Below are 6,802 nucleotides of genomic sequence, written 5' to 3' on the forward strand. Positions count from 1 at the left end.
ACAGGGAGCAGAGGGGTTTAGATGGGTCGGGAGTTCTGGGGGGGGGGCTGTCAGGGGGTGGGGAGTGGTTGGATGGGGCGTGGGAGTCCCAGGGGTCTGTCTGGGGGTGGGGGTGTGGATAAGGGTTGGGGCAGTCAGGGTACAGGTAGGGGGTAGAGTCCTAGGGGGCCAGTTAGGATGGGGGGACTCATAGACTTTAAATTGCAAGCCCCTTGGCGACAATTTTTAATGAATCTGTAAACTCGGGGGTGGTACCGTTGGACTGGAAAATAGCTAATGTGGTTCCTATTTTCAAGAAGGGGAAAAAAAGTGACCCGGGTAACTACAGGCCTGTTAGTTTAACTTCTGTAGTATGTAAGGTCTTGGAAAAAATTTTGAAGGAGAAAGTAGTTAAGGACCTTGAGGTGAATGGCAATTGGGACAGATTACAACATGGGTTTACAAAAGGCAGGTCGTGCCAAACCAACCTGATCTCCTTCTTTGAGAAAGTAACAGACCTCCTAGATAAAGGAAATGCGGTGGATCTAATATACCTCGATTTTAGTAAAGCGTTTGATACGGTTCCGCATGAGGAATTATTGGTTAAATTGGATAAGATGGGGATCGATAGGAAAATCCAGAGGTGGATAAGGAACTGGTTAAAGGGGAGACTGCAGCGGGTAGTGCTGAAAGGTGAACTGTCAGATTGGAGGGAGGTCACCAGTGGGGTTCCTCAAGGTTCGGTTCTGGGTCCGATTTTATTTAATCTATTCGTTACTGACCTCGGAACCAAATGTAGGAGTGGGCTGATAAAGTTTGCGGATGACACAAAGTTGGGAGGCATTGCCAACTCGGAGAAGGATCGGGATATTCTGCAGGGAGACTTGGATGACCTTGTAAATTGGAGTATTAGTAATAGGATGAGATTTAATAGTGAGAAGTGTAAGGTGATGCATTTAGGGATGACTAATAAGAATTTCAGTTATAAGCTAGGGACGCATAGGTTAGAAGTGACTGAGGAGGAGAAGGACCTCGGAGTCCTGGTTGATTGCAGGATGACTATGAGTCGGCAATGCGACGTGGCTGTGAAAAAAGCTAATGCGATCTTGGGATGCATAAGGCGAGGTATTTCTAGTAGGGACAAGGAGGTGCTGCTTCCGTTATACAAGGCGCTGGTGAGACCTCACTTGGAGTACTGTGTGCAGTTCTGGTCTCCTATGTTTAAAAGGGATGAACTGAAACTGGAACGGGTACAGAGAAGGGCAACTAGGATGATCCGAGGAATGGAAAACCTTTCCTATGAAAGGAGACTCGAGGAGCTTGGTTTGTTTAGCCTAACCAAAAGAAGGCTGAGGGGGGATATGATTGCTCTCTTTAAATATATCAAAGGGATAAATACCAGGGAGGGGGAGGAATTATTTCAGCTCAGTGCTAATGTGGACACGAGAACGAATGGATATAAACTGGCCGTGGGGAAATTTAGGCTTGAAATTAGACGAAGGTTTCTAACCGTCAGAGGGGTGAAATTTTGGAACAGCCTTCCGAGGGAAACGGTGGGGGCGAAAGACCTCTCTGGCTTCAAGATTAGGCTAGATAAGTTTATGGAGGGAATGGTTTGATGGGATTACGTGATTCTAATCAATTAGGCAATAAAGGCCATCGGTGGTAAAATGAGGGTCTGGCTAGAGAATCTTGCCTGTATGCTCGGGGTTTTGCTGATCGCCATATTTGGGGTCGGGAAGGAATTTTCCTCCAGGGTAGATTGGCAGAGGCCCTGGAGGTTTTTCGCCTTCCTCCGCAGCATAGGGCAGGGGTCGCAAGCTGGAAGATTCTCTGCGACTTGAAGTCTTTAGATCACGATCTGGAGACTTCAACAGCAGAGCTAAGGGAAAGTGGGGGGGTCAGCTTTTGTGGCCTGCATCATGCGGGGGGTCAGACTAGATGACCATATTGGTCCCTTCTGACCTTAAAGTCTATGAGTCTATGAGTCCTCTTTTTTGCTTGCTGGATTATGGTAACCCTAGCATGTAGTGGAGTAGTTAGTCTACAAACTCACTGTATTATAAGCCTGCAGGAATTGCTAACAGTTAATATGATCCTATTAAGTGTACTGTTGTAAGGTAAAACAATTCTGTTAGAGCAGCAACCATGCAATGACAAGTTTTTTCAAAGGGAAATCATCTCTTTGAAAATCATACTTTTATTTCCTCCCTTAGTTACTTTATTAATCACACCGCACTCCCCCCATCCTGCAAACAGTTATACACATGTTTAACTTTACTATTATTCACAGTAGTAAAATTAATCATGTGCATGTTTGCAGGACTGGGGCCTCAGAAAGCTGAAAGTGAAATTTGTTTTCAAATCAGATTTGTAAATCTCTAGCTTTATAATATGTTCATATACTAATTCATGTGCAGATCAAGAGGCTTTGTTTACACTGCTTATTCTTACTGCTCATGTGCACCAGTACTCAGATCTAGTTGATAGGAAAGATGGTTTTCAGGGTTTATTGTTTTCAGCTGTGTGTGTGCCTGTTTGCACTATGCAAAACAAAATATAATACACATTTTATATCTGGTATTTTTTTAAAAAAGCTCTTCAGTGGGGGAAAAAAAGCTTTTTCATTTCAATTTCACGACAATGTTGTGATTCCAAACTGCAAAACCTTTGTGTTAATCATTCAGTCCGAAAAACCTGAAAAGTAAAGTCACCAGGAATTCTCTGGTGTTTCTAAGTAATTCCTGGTTAGCCCTTACTTTCAAGTTGTTTTCTCCTTAGGTTGTGCAGCTGTATTAGGTATAAATTGGAGGATGTAAAAAGCTGCTGTTTCTTGGAGGGGCCTGTAGAGGGTGCAGGTGTACTGAATGCTCATGATTATAACCCAAATCTTGCCATTAGTTGGGTGTTATGCATTGTTCTGTGCAGTTTATATATATATATATATATATATATATATATATATGAAACAAGATAATTTAATAATTGTTTTAAGCAGCTATTTCTTAGCAAGAAAAAGCTTTGTTAGAAATGTAAAATTATGTGTTATGCTGTGCGAGACCCTGGCTGAAAAACTGCTGCTTTACTCCCACATATCAGGTATGAGATGGCCATGATTCACTTAGGGCCAGATCCTGTTCTCATGGAGCCAGATCATCAGTCCATGTAAACTGGCATAGCACGATTGAAGTCTATGCATCTATGGAAATTTATACTAGCTGAGGATCTGGCGTTTTAGCTTTAACGGACGTCAGTGCCACAGGACTGTGTCCTTGGCTTTGAGGAGATAAAGGGAAAGGCAGCTCACCAGCGCTGCAGTACTGACAAACAGTACAAACCAAACTCATTAGCTGCCCTCCTGCTCACCTTGCAGCAGGAGGAAATGCACCATGAGAATGGTTACACCTGCTAGAAAGCAGCAAGACTGAGTTAGTGGAGATGGTAGAAGAGCAGCAATCTATGCTCAGGGGCTTGAGGAGCCCAGTGGGGAAGGGGGAACCACACATTTTTTTCTTAATACTATAGAAACAACTTTGGTTTTCAGTTATTTATTTTAATAATATTCGTTTTATTTTATTCATATTTTGCACTTTTATAGGTTCCCCCTTCATCTGAGGATCATGTTATTGTAGGCAGAGCCGGTAGTGACACACATAGTTAGTGTTTCCTAACACTTTATAAGGTCCTTATTTGAGTTGTTCATATGTTTGCCAAATGTTAATAGTTCTGACTGAAATTTCTTATGCTGGATGTCTACCTTTGCCTGATTTTTTGGGAAAATATCAGCAAAAATAGTCTAGCTCTTTCTAAGAATGCAGTTAGGGAAAAATACAATGTTTTCATATTATACGTATTATTACAACTGTTTAATTTAAAAGCATGGATTTGAAAATTGGCAGAGGCGTCTGCCTGGTGTCAGGGATGTGCCTTTTGCCATCCCCATGGAAATCTGCCCATTTGGCCAAATGATAAGCCTCTTAAAAAAAAAAAAAAAAAAATCACAATTGATATATGCTCAGTAGAGGCTTGTTAGAATTTTGTAGCTAAATTCTCAAAAGATTCTCTCTGTACTGAGCATGCTTCATTCCCAGAGAGTGATGGAAAATGCTCCTTCCCAAGACTGCAGGGCTGAGTAGAACTTTCCCTGAAATTACTATTTCTGGCTGCAGATGCTATTGTGGTGACTGGCACAAGAACTGAGAGCACAGAAACTCTCTCCTGTGCTCTTGATACCTGCCTTTTTGGTGCCCAGGAGAATGGAGGTGAAGGATGCAGCCTAACTGGAATGCAGAGGGGTGAAGAGAAACTTTTTGTGGGGGTGGGGGGAGAGAGTGGAGTGAGCCAGGAAAGGGAAAACCAAGACAGGAGCCTTGAGTGATTGGTTGTGGGAAAGGGCAGAAAGGGGCTGGTTGGAGAGTGCTGGAACAGGCTGGAGGGGAGAAAGAAAGAAAGGGTCAGTTTTGATGGAGGGGGTGGAGAAATGGGGGTATAAGAAGGGTCTAGTCTGTACCACTAGAGCATACTCACTTCCAAAACCAGAATTCTCCAATCTCACCATTCTTCTGTTGTCAACAAATGGGTATGAAACCCACTGATAAAATGTGCATCTCAGCCCTTCTCTAGTGATTGGTCCATGTAGAAAATGACAACATACTACTACTATTAGTTGCTCCTTTAGCTCAAGTGGTAGAATTTGTGCTGTGGATCTAAAGGTTCCAATTCTGCTGATGACCCATGCAGAGGTCAATATGTTTTCACACGACAGATTTTTGTTGTTGTTCCTTTTTTTAAAAAAATAATAATTTGGAAATAACATTTGAAACAACAAGTTAAAAGAATATAAGGTTGCAAAGTCAAGCACTTAAAAGTTAGGAAATGCCAGAATTAGGGTTGCTTGTGCAACCTTAATTACGTGATCACCTATCATTTTTGCTACAGAACCTCTGCCTCATTCAGTGCACTATTTCTGGCATTCCTTAACTTCGGAGTGCTTGACTTTGCAATGTTACTGTTCGTTTTAATATTTAATATAATTACATAAAATTGAGGTGTATTAAATAAAGTTCAAAGCATTCAGTTGTTGCTAGGTCATCAATTATGTGATGACAATAGATTTTGGGGGGGACCCAAGTGTGACTATTCATTCCCTTTTTTTATACTGCTCTTGCTCTAGGTCACACTCCTTCTTTACATTGTCTTTATATTGGCGTAATTATGCCGTTTGCAGTCATTACTATGTTTTAACTAGCTTTCCCTTTTTTTGGTTCATGGTACGTTAGTGTTGCAACCAGAGGCGTAGCGAGCGCCCTCCGTACCCTCCGACCGGAGGGGGCCCCGCAAGGAAGGGGGCCCCTAAAAGTGGCAAAATAAATACCGCATTCCAGTTTCTGCATTGTAAGGGGCCCCGCCCGGACATATGTTCGGAGGGGGCCACGTTCTTTGTCGCTACGGCCCTGGTTGCAACAGTGGTTTTAATAGAATACCAAACTGTTGGGCAAGTCCATCTTTCCTGTGCTGGATTAAGTTAAGCAAATGAAGAGGAAGAATGGCCTACTGAGTCAAGCATAGGAATGGAAAGCTGGAGCGTTCTGTTCCAGTTCTGACACAGGCTGCCCCTGTGATCTGGAGCAAATCATTCTGGGTGGGATCCATGAAGGGACGCAGGCATTGCAATGCTGAGCGTTGCAGACACCATTAGAAAATCACAAGAACACCACTGTGATCCACAAAGCCTGAATGAGGCGCCTAGGCTCCCTATACAATGAATGGGGATGGGGCCTCACACTCCGATCCACAAAGCCAGCACACTAGGTGGGGAGCTGCTTAAGGTAGCCGATGGGAGATGCTGGTGAGAGGGGTGTGCACCAAGCTCTGCCCCTCCCTCAGAGATAGGTGCATAAGTCCAGGGGGCCGGGAACTGGGGGAAGACAGGCCTTCAGCAGCTTATGTTCGATATGGTTTTCAGGATGCTGAGCACAGACAGCTTCCATTAACTTACTCCCTGAACCTGCAAAGATACATGCACTTGCTTTTTTTACACAGGGTGAGCAGTCCAATTAAAATCTTTAATTGACTTTAATTTAAGGGGATTGTTAAGTATGTGGAAAGCTGAGCATGTGCATAAATGTTTGCAGGACTGGGGCTTTAACCTAGAGATGTGAGTACTCCGCATGTATGGGTGCCCAAGGTGTCACACGTTGGGCACCCAAAATCTGTGGCTACTTTTGACCAAATTGTGTGTAACAATATATTGGTTTGGACTATAAGGTCATGTAGTTCCATACCTGCTATTCTGTTTTACAGTACAGTATAGCAGCACAACATCACAGATCTTTGATGCATAGGCCAGAGCTTAAATCATAGAAACTTCAGATTGTTTTATTCCGTGTATAATGAGTAATATTTAAAGGAGAACCATCCTGAAAGAAAAGGTTGAAGTGCAGTACAAAAACTTGTTCTTTGGCATGACTTGGAAATGTTGTAAGTCAGTGACAATGTAACACAACTAAGGGAGTGAGATTTCTTTGCAATAGCCACAGCAAGGGGGAAGGTGGAGAAATAGAGGGTGGAGAAACACACTGGAGAAACTTTTATTGTCACATGGAAAAATGGTTTCTGAAATGAGTCCTGTCAGGGTTAGGGAAAGCTAACAATGTGCTGAATAAGCACTGTTTGTGCAAGTTAAATATACATCAGGGTCTAGCTGCCAGTCCAGCAAACTCATGCTCATGTACCATCCCCAGGAATAAAGTGACACCTATAGTTATTACAGGGACATCAGCTTGAAAAAAATACTTATGTGAAAATACTGTACCTGCTATAG

This window comes from Terrapene carolina, unplaced genomic scaffold (genome assembly GCF_002925995.2).
Source record: "Terrapene carolina triunguis isolate 2854851 unplaced genomic scaffold, T_m_triunguis-2.0 Scaffold31, whole genome shotgun sequence".
Lineage (NCBI taxonomy): Eukaryota > Metazoa > Chordata > Testudines > Emydidae > Terrapene > Terrapene triunguis.